This window comes from Ovis aries, chromosome 3, assembly GCF_016772045.2.
Source record: "Ovis aries strain OAR_USU_Benz2616 breed Rambouillet chromosome 3, ARS-UI_Ramb_v3.0, whole genome shotgun sequence".
NCBI classification, from domain to species: Eukaryota; Metazoa; Chordata; class Mammalia; order Artiodactyla; family Bovidae; genus Ovis; species Ovis aries.
In genome coordinates this window covers 79,051,100-79,069,591 of record NC_056056.1, presented here as the reverse complement: position 1 = coordinate 79,069,591, position 18,492 = coordinate 79,051,100, and the positions used below count along the sequence as shown (strand labels likewise).

General features: G+C 46.9%; 1 long non-coding RNA gene across 1 annotated transcript; it reads right to left on the bottom strand.

The window, feature by feature from the left end:
* Window positions 1–3,333: 3,333 nt before the first annotated feature.
* On the bottom strand, window positions 3,334–18,088 carry LOC105606932 (uncharacterized). Its single transcript, XR_001038555.5, has 2 exons — window positions 9,340–18,088; window positions 3,334–3,850 (listed from the first exon to the last, which is right to left on the bottom strand). It is a non-coding gene; the product is annotated as an uncharacterized LOC105606932 (long non-coding RNA).
* Window positions 18,089–18,492: the final 404 nt, after the last annotated feature.

The following is an 18,492-nucleotide window of genomic DNA, read 5'->3' as shown; positions in this document are numbered from 1 at the left end:
CTGTTGTTCGTACCAGGGTTCAAACTCTGGCCTTCTCACTTTTGACTGGTGTGCCCTGGGCAAATTTTTGCCTACTCAGAGCCCAAGTTTCCTCATCTGTAGAATAAGGGTATTCACTAGACAGAATATGCTAGTTTGTGTTGCAGTAACAACCCCCAAATTTTAATGGACTAAAACAACCAAGGCTTATTTTTTATGCAAGCAAAGTTGGCAATGGTTCCAGAGACCTCTGAAAAAAATTGTCCCCCTACACAGAAGCTCAATAATCCAGGCTAAATCAACCACGTGCCACTGCTGTCTATCACATGCTTCCACAATTGGAATGGGACCTCGGAGAGACTATTAAATGCTTCAACCCAGAAGCAACGTACATCACTCCACTCACCAATCGTTGATCAAAACTAGTCATACGGCCCTGCCTCCAGTATGGAGGTATGGAAAGCACAATCAAGCAGTACCTAAGAGAAGAGAAGTAGAAACGAGGAAGCATTAAGCATGGTGCTAATGCATATCAGGGTGGGGGGTGGGGGGGATTGGTAAGGCAGGTGACCGTGAGATGCATGGAAAACTTGAGCACACTTTCTGGCACAGCAAAAGGTTTAATAAATGCTCAATATTATCATTATTACCATAGCTTTCCAAAGCCTTGCCTTCTCTTCCATTCTGGCTCTGATCAGTGTCCTAAGGAGCAGTGAGTGGCCTATTTCCTAACTTGCAACTTCTTTACCCTCCAGGTTTGGAATTTTGTAGCTCTTCCTTTCCATTAAGCCTAGTATCAGTCATGAGATTTGCATCAGCCATTATAAAAACTCTGGATGGTACGGTGGCAAGAGGCCAAGGATGATTTATCATTTAATACATATACACAGCACGCACATTCTTGGAATGTGTGCATATGACAGAGGTCATTAACTAATGTTTCATTAGCGCTATTATCATCAGTGACTACAGCTGGTTCAAGGTCAGGGAGAAGGAGGGGCCCACCAGAGGCAGAGGAAAGAGCATTCCTGAGAAATGAAAGAGACCCCCAGGTTCTGAAACCTCAGTGTCCACATCTGTAAAATGTGGCTAAGGATCCTGCCAAGCTCACTGGGGTGTTGAGAATACCCAGCACGAACAAGAAGGCTGGTTCCCCGTGAGGTGTTACCCAAGTTCAGTGCATAGTGTTCCCTGAAAGGCGCCAAACACTGTGGTGCCTCAGAAGAAAACATGTACACAGAGCCCCTTGAAGATCTCTAAAACTTGTTTTCTGACTCTCAGCATTTGTCTCCCCAGACATCCCTGTCTCCCACTGATTCTTACTCCCTTGATAACCAGTTTATTATCAGATTGCTTAGCCCAGTATCTTTCTCTCTCCAGATGTACAGCGGGTGGGAAGTCAGATTGCATGGGGGAGTGCGTGCAGGTTCCCAGGGCTTTTCCTGCTAGACTTGTGAGCTCTGGGGGATGGCTTATTGCTGCCCTAATCCTAACAAGGCTCACGCCACCATTACACAACTTTAATACCAGTTTTTATGCGGGCATCTGGGGATATGTGTGCTTATGAGCAATTTGTAATGAAAGAAAGCCCAACCTTTAGCAGGCTGGGAGAAGAGGGGCCCAGAGCACCAGGCAAGGCAGGCCCCATCACAGGAGCCGCCCCAGGCTCTGGGGACAGGGCTGCTGCCCCGGGACATTTAAGGCACTATTTGATCTCTTGTTAAGTCCCACATGGCTTCAATTTCCATGTGTTCTGAAAGAGAATGGAATTAGAGTCAACAGATCCATCATGTCTTTCATAAAGATGTGTTCTTAATCAGGAAGGAGATGGAAGAGGAAAGGAAACTCACATTCATGGAAGGCCTACTATGTGCCAAGACCATGCCAAGAGCCTTATTTCATATGAGCCTCATAATAGCCCACTTAGGTAGGATTTGTTATTAACCTTTGCAGTAGTTCACAAAAAAGAAAAAACCACCCCACAGTATTTTGTACCTCAACCCCCATGAAAAGGTGGAGTCTGTTTCTCCATCCTTTGAATCCAGTATTGGCCATCCTCTGGCTTGGGCCAGGGAAGCCTTTGCAAACACAATGCAAGCAGGGGCTTAAACATGATTGTGTATCAGATGTGCCTTTTCTCTCTGCTTCAAACCATCTCACTGCTATGTGAGCAAGCACAAGTTAGCCTCCTGGAAGATGGGAGACAAGGGGATGACCCCAGCTGTCCCAGCTATCCCAGGTAGGGCCACAGACACAGCAGTGAGGCCGTCCTAGGCCACCCAGCCACCGCTGAGGCAGCCCAGACCTGAAACACCCAGCTAATCTAAAGAATCTTAGAAATTACTAAGTTCTTGACGTAATTCTTGACGTAAGCCATCCTGTTTTCGGGTAATTTGTTTTTCAGTAAGAGCTGTCTGATACATCCCTTGTTACAGATGAGGAGTCTGAGGCTCAGAAAGCTTAAATCATGTCTTCCAGATTCCTTACCTGGTTATATGGCTGAGAGGGATTTGAACCCCAGACTTATATTCAGGGCACTGAATTACCAGGGTGTCCCTACATCATGCTGGCATGTGGAGTGGGACTCCTGAGAGCAAATTCTCCTGCATCACCATCACAAGATCATCACCATCACAAGACCATCACCATCATCATCCACACTCTTTTCATCTTATAAAACTGAAACTCTGTACCCGTTAAACATCTCTCCATTCCCTCCTCTCCCAGCCCCTGACAATCACCATTCTACTGTCTCTATGAATTTGATGACTCTAGGTACCTCATGGAAGTGGAATCATATAGTATTTGTCTTTGTGTGACTGGCTTATTTCACTTACTAGAGCATCCTCAAAGTTCATCCATGTTGTAGCGTATGTCAGAATTTCCTTCCTTTCTAAGGCTGATGAGTAAGATAGTAATATTAATTATTGTATAATATATAATATTGTATGCTTATCTATCTACCTGTCAGTAGAGACTTAGATTGCTTCCATGCCTTAGCTATTGTGAATAATGCTGTTATGAACATAAGTGTATAAATATTCCAAAGATTAACTAAACCTATATGGTAGGCCTCCTTTGGCTTAACTACGTCTCAGTTCTCCATTTAGAATCCCACAGATTATCTAGAAGCATCAGTGTTTTTTTTACTTCTCTTTCACCTGGAAATGACAGTGGAGAGTCTGTTGGTAGCAGCACCAACTAATTCAACAACAATATAAATTGGATTCTAATCAGTCTGGAATTTCACATATAAATCCTCACATCTGTGGTGGGGAAGGGGTTTGTGCTTTGGGATCCTAAGCTATTTAAAAGCTAAAGTCTGAACCTGTTTAAAAATAAAATGCATAAAAAGACATGGAACCTGGAATTTATTTTTGAAAGCAATTGTATGCAGAGGAATTAGGGAGACGCTAATTGATTTCAAGAGAAAATTGCATCACATTACAAACAATTGGATTTTTTTTTTTTTTCCAAATGAGCTCCTTCCCCTGCAGTGAAAACATCTGGACTCCCAGGGGCCACGCACAGGCAAAGTCAAAGCCTCTTGCAGCCCAGGACAGATGACAGGTTTTGTGAGTTGCTGTAGCTTCAAGCAAGAAAGGGCACAGGATGGGCAAGTGTGGGATGTTGCTCTTTTTCACATGGCAAGGCAAATCTAACATGGGGTCAGCAGCAGCACGGGATTGTTTAAAATCTCAGCTTCAAGTCCAAACTCCACATGGCATTCAAGGCTCTCCAAAATCAATCCAGTTCCTCGGCAACCTGTAAAACCTGTCCTCTGGAGGCTGGAAGATGCTCTCCACAGAGCGTGATACTGATGACAGAAGGGAAAATGCTTCCAATGGGGTGTGGCAATCCATGTGTTCCCCTGCAAGAAAGAAAATTTTAAGAATGGTCACTTGTTAAGTAATCACCAAGAATGACTCAGACACCCACGGTTTGCTCACGGGACACCAGTAACTAGTTATCAAGATACTCCCTGTGTAAACATATCAGTTTGGACACACCAGCCAGATGTTTCCCAACAACCAGTAATGGAGCCAAAACTTGATCGTGTCATGCCTGAGTGAGTTGCTACACATTTTTATTTTTTTAATGGTTGTTTTCCCAAAGTAGAATAAGACGACTCACTGGGAATTCTGTGGGAAACAATGTTTTTGCAGATCATTTTAGCCATAGAATCCTTTCTTCAAATTGAAATGTCACATGGAAGCCCTGTATTTAAACTCAAGGTCCACGGGACAGGCGCCTTCCTTTCAGTCCCTTAGGGCCCCATCTCTGGCTCCTTCTTGGGCAGAGGGGTGGGCTTTGGAAGGCTCTGCCCTGCTGTTTCTACAAGCAGATATTCCACGTAAATGGATAGCCCAAAGAGAGGGCCCTCCACACCCATCAAGACCCTAGGAAAGTAGTTGCCCCCAACCTACTCTGGACTCTCGTCCCCTGCCTTCTCCTGCTTGAATCCTCACTGACTCTTTTGAAGGTCCAGAACTCTTCTTTACTGATGAAAGCAGGTACTTAATTCAAAGCTATAAAAAGCCAGGCCATGTGTTGGGGGGTGGGGTGGGCAATACAATTCTGAGCTTCCTGTTTCACATAAGGGACCACACCCCGCTGTATGGGGGATGAGGATGCTTCCTCCTTCCCCGCCCTCTTCTCCCCTCTAACCCTTTCCTGCCCACTGGTTGGAAACCCTAAGCATCCATATCCTTTCCTCAGTAGCCCCATCTTTCTCCATTCAATTATCAGTTCCTAACCCCTAAGATCCCTCTCCACATCTTGCAAACTTCACAGACTCTAGCAGTGTCCTCTGACTGTCCTGGCGCCTTTTCCCAACCCAGTATCTGCTTTCTATGGAACAAGGGAGGGTGCGCTCTGGTTTTAAGGTTTTCCTGCAATGTGGGGGGAAGATGACAGTGAGACATTCCTTTCCCGGATGCGGCTATCTTCTTAATGGTAACTCACCATCATGAGGATCAATTCCTTAAAACAATAGCAACAGCAACACAACACCTCAGCTGGTCTTCAAGAGAGATTTATACTCCTTCTTTAATGCAATTTTGACTTATCTGTTGTTGTTGAGTTGCTAAGTCCTGTTCAACTCTTTGCAACCCCATGGACTGCAGCACACCAGGCTCCTCTGTCCTTCACTATCTCCCAGAGTTTGCTCAGATTCATGTCCAGTGAGTTGGTATTGCTGTCTAAACATTTCATCCTCTGCTGCCCTCTTCTCCTTTTGCCATCAATCTTTCCCAGCATCAGGGTCTTTTCCAATGACCTGGCTCTTCACATCAGGTGGCCAAAAGAGTAGAGCTTCAGCTTCAAATCAGTCCCTCCAATGAATATTCAAGGTTGATTTCCTTTAGGATTGACTTATCTGGGGAGAGTTAATAACCCTGGTCATGAATAGCACTATGCCTACATCTCTTCCAGTAACACCCAGGCTTCTTCCTTGCTCACGGAACACAGAGAGAGGAGGAGTTGTTTTGTCTGTCTATTTCAATTAGCTAAAAGCAGAGCTGATCTTATTAAAATGATAGAAATCCCTGCCCCTCGAGCCCTCCATTCCTCTGCTAGCATACCTCCTCAATAAGGTCGCCAAATTAAGCAAATAAAAATATAGGATACCCAGTTAAATGTGAATTTCAGATAAACAATGAATAATTTTTAGTATGTTCCAAATATTACAAGGGACAAACCTCCCCCTGCGGCAGCCCCAGGGAGCACGGACTGAACCTACCATGTGGAGACGTTGGCTTCAGTTAGGGGGTCGCAACAGTTGATCTCTAAGATTTCTTCATCCTAAGGACTCTGATTTCTTGTATACCAGCACACCAAGAGTGAGGGGTTCACAGAACATGGGTCCTTGTTCCTGGCAGCAGAAGGGCCCCTCCTTCTTGAGCCTCAGGTCTTATCCGGGGCTCTGTCTATGGTACTGTCTGCTCTAGCTCAGGGGTCTCAGACTCTGCCCCTTCCTCTCTCCTCAGCCCACAAGCTGTCTCCACTTAGCATTTCCAAGCGGCCACCAGTGTTCAATAATGGGCTTCAGTTCTGCCTCCAGCAACTCTCTTACCTGCTTTCCTGCCTGGGACTCTCTTCACTAATTTCCGACAGCTATCACACAACACTTCTGATAAGTAGCGTGTGGCCAAGGACTTGGCTAGGAGATCAGGCTCCTCCCAGAGCAGCACAGACCAGTCTCTCCTGGCAGCAAAGGGTCCAAGGCTTCCAGAATGAGATCCCTTGTCAGGAAAGTAAACGAGGTGTCCCTTCTTAAAAACAATGAGCCAAGATCACCATACAGGAGAGAGAACCCTGTTTAGTTTGGCTAAAGCCAGCTCTAATGGAGAGTGTATGATAATCATCATCTCCAGGCTCAGCTGGGGGATACAGATCGAGGGGGAAAGAGAAGCTGGGCAGGGAACTCATGGAATCAGAAGATAACTGAGGGGAAACACAGACTGAAATGCAGGAATGCACCCCGCCTTGGTTCACCGGATATGTTGGAGCAAGCTTACAGATGAAAAGATAAAGATGCTGTCAACAATGCTAGAGTCATCCTCCAAAAACCTCAACTATCTCTCAAACCAGAAAAGAAACAGAGAGAGAGAGAGAAACCACCTCCATTTCTGTCTCTTTTTAAGATGGGCAAGGGTGATGCCTAGTTAACGTCAGCCCCAGGCATAGAGCCTTCACCCAGAGTAATTAGCTCATGAGCGACAAGTGAGTGGACCAATAACTGAAAGTAGCTGCCCAGGTAGCCCTCCGTCTGCACTCAGAACTGGGACGCTGCTGTGCCTAGTCCCCTCGGTCACGTTCAGTCTTTGCAATCTCATATCTGGGTTTGAATCCTAGCTCTGGTACTACCTGTGCTATGGCCTTGAGCAACCATTGATCTCTCCAAAGCCTCAGTTTCCTCATCTATAAAATGGCATTAATAACTGAATTAGCTTCACCAGACAACAGTAAGGATCAAAGGAGGTGACATATGAGGAGAAGGCCTACAAACTCTAAAGCAATTCCCAAGTAGTAAAAGTACTACAAAATGCAATCCCTTCCTTTAAGCAGCTTACAATCTGACCTGTACAGTCCAATACAGTAGCCACTAGGCACGTGTGCCTACTGAGCATTTGAAATGTGACTGATGGCAGACTGGTTTACACAGGTTGCTAGTATATAATACATGCTAGGGATTGTGCAGGGGGAGGAGGGGTGTGTATTTTAATACAAAAAAATAATTTAAAAATATCTCGTTGGTATGTTTTATAATAAACACACGATGAAATGGTACTGTTTTTATACATTAAACTAAATAAAATGGCAGTAGCTTATTAGTAAATAAATACTGGCCAACCAATGTGTCTTGGTTGGCCTCCCAGGTGGCACTAGTGGTAAAGAACCTGCCTGCCAGTGCAGGGAACGAAAGAGACCTGCATTCAATCCTGGGTCAGGAAGATCCCCTGGAGAAGGGCATGGCAACCCACTCCAGTATTTCTGCCTGGAGAATCCCTTGGACAGAGGAGCTTGGCAGGCTAAGGGTTGCAAAGGGTCAGACATGACTGGAGCGACTTAGCATGCACAATGTGTCTTGAATAAGTGTAAGCTGATCATGTGTCTCTCTTCGTCACCTCTGCTGATCAGAAGAGCAAGCATAAATGTTTCGAACTCTAAGTGACCTTCAGGACAATTCAATCCAACACCTTGTTTTTTTTTTTTTTCAAATGAAGAATCTGAGCTCCAGAGAGGTTGGAGACCTAAGCAAGATGACATGGCCCATGAACGACCCAGTGTATTTTCTATTAGACAACAGTGAGGTTTTCAGAGCTTTTCAAATCTTTTTTTAATAAAGATTGCCTAAAATTGAGTCACATGATAATTCTGGGAAATGACAACGTATCCACATTTGGCAGATGAAAAAACTGAGGTTCTGAATGACTAAACAGACACAATTAATGGCATCTTTGAGGCCAGCACTCTGACCTTTCACCCCATGCTCTCCCTCCCACCGCAGGCTCCCTCTCTAGGCCCGGAAGACGGTCTAATAATATGTAGCATCCCATTCCCCGGTGCCCCTACCACCTCTTGTTCAGGACACGCCTGTGAGCATTCTTCAGCCTAATTAAATAATGGAACCACACTGATCTTTTCTTCCAAGGTCCAGGGGCACTGTTTCCTCTCCACCCCAGTTCTGCTTGGGAATGTTGACTTTGGAAAACGGCACCAAATACACTCTGACTGCAATTTCCAAATCAGAAACAGCCTCCAAATCCTTATTCAGTGGAGAGTAAAAGATCTCAGAAGGGCAGAGCCTCTTCAGGCCGTGAGACTCTAGAACCTCTTCTGCCCTCAGAGCCTCCAGGGACAAACAGGTCGTTACAAGCCAGCTCAGATCCACACATGGGTGCCTGCTGCATTTCCTGGGATTCAGAGATGACTGAAACAAAGCTGCCACCTCTTAATCATTCCAGGCCCAACAGAGAAGATTCACACAAATGGTTAGCTGGACTATGAGGCAGAAGGACATGGGTACCATACTTTGGGGGCCTAGAAATTAAGGAGCCTCAGGTTCGGACTTCCCTGGTAGTCCAGTGGTTAAGAATCTGCCTGCCAATGCAGGCAACAAGGATTTAATTCCTGGTCCCGGAAGATCCCACACGCTGTGAGGCAGCTGAGCCTGTAGGTCACAACTACTGAGCCCGCACCATAAAGCCCGTGTTCTGCAACGAGAAGCCGCTGCAGTGAGAACTAGAGACAGCCCTCGCAGCAGTGATGACCCAGCACAGCTTTAAATTAATACATAATGCTTTTAAGAGAAAGAAAATTACCTTTTAGAAAAAGGAACCTCAGACAGGCTTCTTAGCCAGTGGGGTCGGACCCAGTTCTGAGAGGACGAGAAGACATCATAGGCAGAGAAGGGACTGATAAACTTTCCAGGAAGTGAGAGCAGAGATTCAAGAAAACTTTAGTCTTTGAGGACATGTGGGTTGGCTCATCCTTTCTGGTGCCCTCCTAGGTCACTCTGAGCCAAGCTTTTGCAGCCGCAATACTAATAGTACCTCCTCACCTCTCTGGGATGCTTCATGGCCAATCTCCTTAGATACTCACAAACACCCCAGAAAGCAGGCAGGACAAATGTCACATACCCATTCTCCAACATCAGGGAAGACTTGGGCAAATTAGTGCCCTGACTGGCATCGCATAGCAATGAATTGACAGAGCCCAGGCATCACCAAGCATTTCTGGCTTCTTCGCCTCTGATCTCTCTTCCATACAGTTCAGCACCCAAGAATTGCAAAGCTCCAATTTTCCCCAACCTCCCTTGTCTTAAAGGCAACTTGGTAATTGCCAAGCACCACTTACCTTGCATGAATGGCCTTGCTGCTGCTATTAGCTCAAGGGCTGTGTCTTATCTCCCAAGGTGCTTCTTTTGTCTCTCACAACGTCTAGAAAGTGCTCAGTAGACTTGTAGATTCATGGATTGGTAGGCCCAGTTCAGAGATAATATCAAAAGGGAAAGGACATGTTAGAAAAGGATTTTAAATGTTGCTCTCACTACCTAAATTCATAGCCACTTTCTTTGAAGGTCTTTAAAAAAACTGAGCTTGCCTCTGTCATCATCTCCTATCCTCATGCCTGTCATGTGCCTACAAACGTCTCTTTAATCGCCTTCAACCAACTCACTTCCCTGATATTTTGACTTTCCAGACTGCTAAATAAACACCAATCCATTTAACATCTATATCCTGGGCACCAGTGCACAGGTGTGTGTGTCTATGTGTGTACATAAGGGGAGGAAGGTGTTGTAAGGAAATACATAGCCGTGCAGTGTCCACTAAACCAAGTGTGGCTATTGAGCACTCGAAAGTGGCCAGTCTAAATGAAGTCAGGCTGTAAGTGTTAAATATACCCTGGATTTAAATGATTTAGTGCAGAAAAAAAGAATGAAAAATAACTCATTAAAATTGAATATACATTGAAAAGGAAATCTTTTCAATATGATGGAATAAATATTATTAAAATTAACTTCCTTTCTTTTTACTTTTGTTAATGTGGCTAGTAGAAAGTGCTATGATACACCTGTGGCTCACATTATCTTTCTATTGGACATTACTAACCTTCAGAGGGAGTCTAACCAGGGAAAGGAACAGACTTGTGAACAAGCCACGCAAGTAGGACCCGGAGTGTGGCATCCCTCGAAACCTTAGTCTTATGGGTTTTAATTTCTTCATCCATTTTCTCCACATTTGGTCCTTTAATTTGTCCAACCCAATAACTATTTAAATCTCCCCTCCTCCAACTAATTCAAACACACGCAGTTCAGAATGCATCTCAAAGCCAGCCTCTACCCACACTGCCCACCGCACATGCCTCTTGCCCAGTTCCTGCCTTATCAGCCACAGGACGAAAAGCCTGCCACAAGGTAGTCCCTCGACAGTGACGTGAATATGGGGTTGAGAAATGAGTAAACTAATGTAAAGTGCATAAGGCAGACACACGTGTATGCACACACACAGTCCTGTTTGGCTTGCTTGTGTTTCTTGTTCCATACATACATCTTGTGTCGTTGACTATGAGAGTTCTGCCTTAAGGTCTTTACTTAAGCTGCAGCCACATCATCCTCACGCTGCTGCTGCTAAGTTGCTTCAGTCCTGTCCAACTCTGTGTGACCCCATAGAAGGCAGCCCACCAGGCTCCCCTGTCCCTGGGATTCTTCAGGCAAGAGCACTGGAGTGGGTTGCCATTTCCTTCTCCAATGCATGAAATGAAAAGTGAAAGTGAAGCTGCTCAGTCGTGTCTGACTCTTTGTGACCCCATGGACTGCAGCCTACCAGGCTCCTCCATCCATGGGAGTTTCCAGGCAAGAGTACTGGAGTGGGGTGCCATTGCCTTCTCCCATCTTCATGCTAGATCATCAAAATATTCTTGTTGGCTAATAATTCTTTCCTTTTCTAAAGCCAGACGGAAGTCTCACTTCCTTCATGAAGTCTCTGTTATCTCCTTCCACAATGCTCTTCGTCCTGATTCCCATGGAGAGCCTATTCTACACTATGTGGCAATCAGTGTCTTGTGTTTTCTTTTTGTTTCATAGATGAGTTCTGCATTCCTTTTGGCCTTTCCTCTACCCACACTCCCTGTGAACCATAAACTTCTTTGAAGCCTGAAACTATCTTCTCTTAAAGCTCTTGCACAGAGCCTGAAAAAGTGAATTTCCTAAGAGGTGAGAGCTAGGGAAGTGTCTTTTGTTCCATTAATGAGGTAGCTTTTGTAAAGCTCTTAGGCAAACTAAGGATGGGGGTGCCTATTGACAGAGCAACCCACCTTGTGATTAGAGGGTAGAACTTTCAGTTTCGCCCCTGACCTCCTGGGATGGGAGAGGGGAGGAGCTGGAGATGGAGTTCAATCAACAATGGCCAATGATTTAGTCATCCATGCTTCTGTAAAGCAGCCTCCACAAAAACCGAAAAGAATGGATCTAGATAGCTCCAGGTTGGTGAACTTACAGAGGAGATTTGGGGAAAGTGGCTCACCCGGAGAGAGCCTGGAAGTTCTGCACCCCTTCCCATATATCTTGCCCTGTTCATCTCTTCCATCGGGATGTTCCTGAGTTATATTGTTTTATAATTAACCAGCAATCTAGTAAGTAAAATGTTCCTCTGAGTTCTGTAAGCCACACTAGCAAATTTATCAAACCGAGGGAGGAAGCCACAGGCTCCAATCTGTGGCCAGTTGACCAGAGGCACAGGTGGCAATCTAGACTTGCAGTCATCTCTGAAGTCATTATGTGCTGAGGGGCACGGGGAGTTGGAGACAGTCCTGTCGGACTGAGCCCTTAACCTGTGGGATCTGACTCTATTTTTAGGTGGACGGTGTCAGAATTGAATTAACTGTTAACTTGAGTTAACAGACGCACATGGAAAGTCTTGAAAGGAGATGTATTTTGTGAGCTTGGTGCCTGGAGCCCTTGGGGCTTGGATCTCTACCACTAGCATTTACGAAATGTTCATTAAAAATAAAAATAGGCCAAATAAAAACTACCTTGAAGGTAGTTGCAAAGAGTCAGACATGACTGAGTGATTTTCTCTCACTCTGACTGTCCCATAAGATTGTGGAGCCACCAGCAACCCCAGCTGAGACATAAGAGACAGTTTATTCACCATCCTCACTCACTTTTCCTCTGTGCTGTGAGGGGGTGGGTCTTCAGGCTCCCCAGGAAAGCCTATCCCTAAAGCTGCTGTGATGTTTGGGATTGCCCAGCACTGCCCCTGGAGTTCCTAGGGGTCATCCTCGTTCACTACTACCAGGGTCTTATAAAGCCCTCGGTGTATGAGAGAGGGCTCTGCGCTTGGGAGGGTTTTCATTTTAGCCCCATTTCCAGGAGTAAGGGGAGGAAAGGGAGAAAATAGCCAAACATCTCCCAAGCCTGGGCACTCAGCTTGGTGATTTGCACCCACCTTGGCCTTAGAAGCACTCAGGAGGCCCCTCTCTCGTCGTAGAGCCCCTCCTGGCTCCGTGGGAATACTCTTGGGGGTGCTGTGCACACAGTGGGTAAGACTTCATTCAAAAGGGCTGTCCACATTCTAAGCTCAGCAAGACTCAGAACAAATTTCTGAGCAGCTCTGGGGCAGCTGAGGTTGAGTAATAATTGGTGCATATCCTGAAAAGGTGCATGATATACGGAAACTTTCTGATCACCAGAACTTACATAGGACTTGGCTTGTTGCACAAGTGGTGATGCTTCAGAATTTCTTTCCAGGACTTTGCCACTGGTGGTCCAGTGGCAAAGAATCCACCTGCCAATGCATGGGACACAGACTCGATCACTGGTCCAGGAAGATTCCACATGCCTGCAGGGCAGCTAAGCCCATGCGCCGCAACTACTGAGCCTGCGCTTCACAATAAGAGAAGCCGCCACAGTGAGAAACACGTGTATCGCAGCCAAACCGTAGCCCTCACTTGGCACAACTACAGAACGCTCGCATGCGGCAACGAAGACCTGATGTAGCCAAAGTTAGGTAGATAACTAAATGAATAACTTTAGAAAGAAGGATTTCTTACCAAGGCTCTGTGCTTGCCTACTCTTGGGGCTAAAGCAAGGCTCTTAGGCCTGGGGAATTGCACACAACCAGTGGGTGTCTGTATTTCCCATGGACATCACCACCATGTAGAGATGCTGAGAATCACTGGACTGGACTCAGGACTGAAAGCAGGAGAGAATATCTTGGAAACATTACCCTCCACAGGGCCAGAAACATGGTAAATGCTCAACAAAGACTTGCTGATCATAATGCCTTGGTCTCTAAACGGATTTGTCAGCAACCTCAGTACAGGGGACCACAGTCAGGTCTGTCCTGGCCGTGCAATTGGACCACACTGTACCCCCGTGTTCCCCTTCCCAGAGAACAGGCCAAGTCAACAGAGCAGGGAAGGCAATAAAGTGGCTGATAGGAGATCTAGAATGAGGGCTTTCGGACGTCCAGAGGTTGACGTTCATCATGACCTGGAAAGCTGATGAATCCATAAAGAGACCCAGGCCGCCAGTGGAGCCAGGGTCAGAGAGGCTGGCAGGCGAAGCAGGTATGGGGGCCTTCCTGGGAGCACCACTAGGATCCCAGGGAGGACATGGTGGAGAGCCCAGAGCAGGCCTCAACTCCAGGTGAACTGGGTCCTGAGTCGGGGGGCTGGGCAGAGACTGAAGTTCTGGGGACAGAGAGACACCTCAGAAGAGGTGGCCTGATGCTGCTCGTCCAGAGCCCCTGAATCAGCAGCGTGAGCCCCCACATCCAGGGAAGCCTGAGCTGGAGGCTCTGCTCCTGGCCCCTGCAGGAAGGTGACTGGGACACCTTCAGGGCCCCTGCATATCATTTCCAACAGTGGAAGCCAAAGAACCATACCAACTCACCCTGTGTGTGAGCTGCCCCATGCTCAGTCACTTCCGTTGTGTCCGACTCTTTGTGACCCCATAGAATGTGTAGCCTGCCAGGCTCCTCTGTCCATGGGATTCTCCAGGCAAGAATACTGGAGTGGGTTGCCTTGCCCTCCTCCAGGGGATCTTCCAGACCCAGGGATCAAACTCGTGTCTCTTATGTCTGCTGCACTGGCAGGCGGGCTCTTTACTAGTGCCAGCTGGGAAGCCCCAGCGCACTCCAAGAGGGGTCAGAAAGTGAATGCACCTGTGCCTTCGGGGATAACCCTGAGAAAGCCCAGGCTAGGCCAGCAGCCTCTCACGCATGTCTCACCATCCCTCAGCCAAACAGCCTCCTCAAGCCCCTCGCGTCTTCAGGCCAACCACTTCAGCCCACGTTCTTCAAGTGTGTGTACGTGTGCACACACCCACCTCAGGCATTAGAAGAGCAGGCATTCCTGCTCTTTATTGTCCTCCCAGGCACTTCTATTGAAGTTCCATTTACCTCAACCTTTATTGCAGGTGAAAGAAATGCATAAATGCGCGGTATGGAATTACCGACACGTTTAGGATATACGAGAGGCATTAAAGGCGCTGCTAGGATTTGATGACAGCTGCCAAGAATCTTTTCTACAACCATAAATGAGATAGGCACGAAGCCATGAAGATGACATAAAAATCCCAGTGCAGGCCAGGGCAGGTGTTTCCCTGCTGCAGTTAACGACCCTGGGGGAGTTTGCTGCAGACCTGGAACGTGCGTGGGCACCCCTGGCCCAGGGCTTGGAGGGCTGGGGAGGCACGCATTCTTGATGTCCGTTCTTACCTGCATTTTCCTAGCTGATAGTCCTGCCTGGAAAATATGTCCTCCTGGCATTCATCTGTGGCAACTTCTGCCAGCCTCTGAGTTTCCCAGGCTCAGCTGGACCCTCTTCCTCCGGGGAGAGAATCAGCCTGAGCACCTCCAGTCTGCATTGCTGGCAGAGTAGGGTGTTTCTTCATTCCCTGCAGGGCGCACACTGCTCATCCAGGCCAATATTTCATTGGGCTCTTCTCAGCTCCAGCCTGGAGATATCTCAGTGAACATGGGGGTATCTACTGCCTCTACTGTTCTTTCCTCTCAAACACCTCCTCCCTTCCTTCCCAAAGCACTCTGTTCTGAATTCATATTACGGATGCATCCCACCCTGTTAATAGTTTTTTCCCTACAGAGACCCTTGAGCAGAATCAGTCTCAGAGAATCCGTGAGGTTCACAGAGCTTATCTCAGGGCGTGTTTGTCCTTCCCTCTCTCTGCTCCTCTCACCCTGCCCATACCCAGGCCTCTCAAGCCTCCGGGGTCTCACACAACTGGAGAACCCGGAGGCATGGGGAAGGGGTGAGGAGCAGGGCGGGGTGGCTGCCATTTCAGCACTCAACCCGAAAGCAGATTCCTAGCAGTGAGGCAGCAGGGATGAGCCCTCTCTCTGGAGAAGGAACTGTTTGTCATGTCCAATGTCTTACTGTTCTAACACACACTGCATGGAATTTTGGTTGAGGAAGCTGAAGAAACTGAGATGATACATAACTTCCCCCAGTTTACTCTGGAGACAGTGCAGTGCCAGACTGCCTGGGTTCAGATTATGCCTATTTGATCCAGGAAAGTTATTCAAACTCCCTACATCTCATTTTTCTCATCTGTTAAATAAGGATAGTAGTACCTGTCTCTTAGATATGAGAGTTGGTCCATTAAAGAAGGCTGAACACCGAAGAATTGATGCTTTTGAACTTTGGGGCTAGAGAAGACTCATGAGAGTCCCGTGGTCTAGCAAGGAGATCAAATCAGTCAATTCTATAGGAAATCAACTCTGAATATTCATTGGAAAGATTGATGCTGAAGCTGAAACTCCAATACTTTGGCCATCTGATGCGAAGAACAGACTCATTGGAAAAGACCCTGTTGCTGGGAAAGATTGAAGGCAGGAGGAAAAGGAGGTGACAGGGGATGAGATGTTGGATAGTATCACTGACTCAGTGGACATGAATCTGAGCAAACTCCAGGAGATAGTGAAGGACAGCAGAGCCTGGTGTACTGCAGTCCATGGGGTTGCAGAGTCAGACATGACTTAGCAACTGAACAGCAGCACTGAGACACAGGTTTAGCAGACCTTAGAGGATGTCACTCCTAACTGCTGCCTCCATTACATCTAAATCTTCCATTGTGACATAGCTCCATCTTGCATCCCGGTAGGGAAATAACAATCAGCTAAGATGGCAGTGGTCAGGCTCGCTCACCCCACATTCTCTCACTCTTGTCCCACATTCTGTAAACAGTGACTTTGCATGGTTATGTAACTCTGAGATCATTTATAGCACTACGCACACACATCAAACCCGTGTAAACATCACCTGAAAAGCCCATGCCGCACCTTGCAGCGGCATCAACCGTCAGAGAACAAACCATGTCTGCCTTGCTACTGCAAATAAAAACTCTCTGCACTTCTTAGGCTCCTTGCATCTTTTTCCAATGTTTTCCTATCTGCTTCCTAGCTTTCACCTTGCCTACCCTGGGTTCAGCAAACAGCAAAACAATACCAAGTGTTAGACTCGCTTGGGCCTCCGTCCACCACATCCTCCATAGCCTTGACTCACTGTTGTGATGAGGGAAGAATCTTGCTCTGTCTCCAGGGGGGCATGTACGTCACTCTCCTTATTGGAGCAAATCCTTAGGAGAAAATGCCAGTGCAGCAGAATAGAACCATGTCGCCTACTCTTTTCTTGGGAAACAAGGTGAAGAAAAGAAGGGCCAGATAAAGACAGGTGGCTTAGGTGACAGAGAAGCGGCTCCTGCTGGGGGTCAGAAGGTTGAGGGGCAAGCCTGGGGTTGCACCGAGGTGAAGTGACTGCCAAGGGCACCTTAGATGAGCTTCTGCAGGGCCCCTGGGGATCAGTGTGAGAGCCTGGCAAGCAGGAACTACATAAAGACTGTATGGCCCCATCCCTCCACCAGAATTAACTGAGAGAACAGGACTGCACTGTGCTGTGAGCCCGTGGGGGTCGGGACGCTTTGGAGAGGGGGAGTCCTTCTTCCCTTGACTCCAGGGCTGGGCTCCTGTAACCCCAGAGTGAAAGTGCCCTCTCAGAGCAGTCAGTGATGGCCTTGAGCAGTCAGGGCATGAGCATAAGACTGTCCAAGATTCTTCTCTGAAGGGCAATATACACAAGTATGTGAGTTCTAATGGGGTTCTATTCTTTACTTAAACACCATGCATTTGGTCCAATAACCTCGGCATTTCTCGGATTTTTTACCCTAAATTAAAGGTTTGGGCTTTATGGGCTACACTGAATTCCTATGGTTCATGAGAAACACAGGGGTCTTTTTCAGTTTGTGTTGAATCCCCCATGGACCATTTCAATCATTGTTTGCACCTCTCCATAGTAGCTGTAGGGATTTCTGCCCACAGTGGGTTTAAATGGATGATGTTCATTGGTCTACTCTTGTGGGTTTACATAATAGCAGTGGGAATGAGATTAACTACCTGGAAGCAGAGGCTGAAACTCAGAGCTGCTGGACACCCCCTCATGGCCACAGGCACCTGTTATACAGGTAAGATTTGGCAGGCCATGCTGGGCTGAAATAGGACATTATCAACAGAAGGCTTCAACTCTCTTTTCAATCAAGAAAATGCATTTTTTGTTTGTTGTTGTTAATTTTTTTTTTTTTTTGGTCAACCTCCTATCAGGAAAATGGAAAAGAGAAGGAAAAACAAAAAACATTGTTCCCTTAAGCTTGAGAGTGGCCAGACCTTTTGATAATTCAATTGCATTTTTACAGACCCTTTGGGTGGTTTCCACAAGCAACAGATCATAGGCAGCTTCTCTGTACCTACTTATCTGGGATTGTTTGCAATTGGAGAGCCTCTGACATGAGTCAGCTCCAGGCTCTGGCTCCCAGCAAGAAGGACCTCAACTCAAAATTGCTCCAGGTTACACACAACACACTCCAGGGATTTGCCATCTGCACAGCTTCAAGCTTCACACCAAACATCTGTGAGATGGATGGCTGACCCTTCGTACAAGCTGGTTTTAGAGGCAGAGATCGAAAGTCTGGTCAGATTCCTAGGAGCCCTTGGCCAGCACTGGGCATCAGATTCACTGACGGTTGTTTCCAAAAGGTGTAATCCCGGGCCTCCCCCCCACAGAGGTTCCCTTTATAGTCCAATCCAAGGCATCTGTATTCTGCAAAAGCAGCTCAGTGACTCTTGTTTATCCCCAGAGTCACTATACACGGCTGAACAGTACACAACTGCCCGTGGACCCTCTAGCTCTAACTGTTGGAGTTGACCCAGCAAGGCGGACAGCTTCCATCCAGAAACAAGCTGGGACAGGATGAAGAAGACTGGCAGGGTGACCCTTTGCTAGCAGTGGGAAGCCCTTGTCAATTCTGATACCGAGGAGACTGGCTGGAAGAGTGTCAGGCCACATCCCCTAGAAACAGCTTTAAATTCTGACTCAAAACCCATCAGTCAGCAGGGTCCTGCCCAGGAACGACTAGCCCAGAGGGTGTGGGCTTTTGAGCTCTTTAGAAGAAAACCAGAAAAGAATTTTTTGGTTTAAAGAAAAAAAATTACAAGC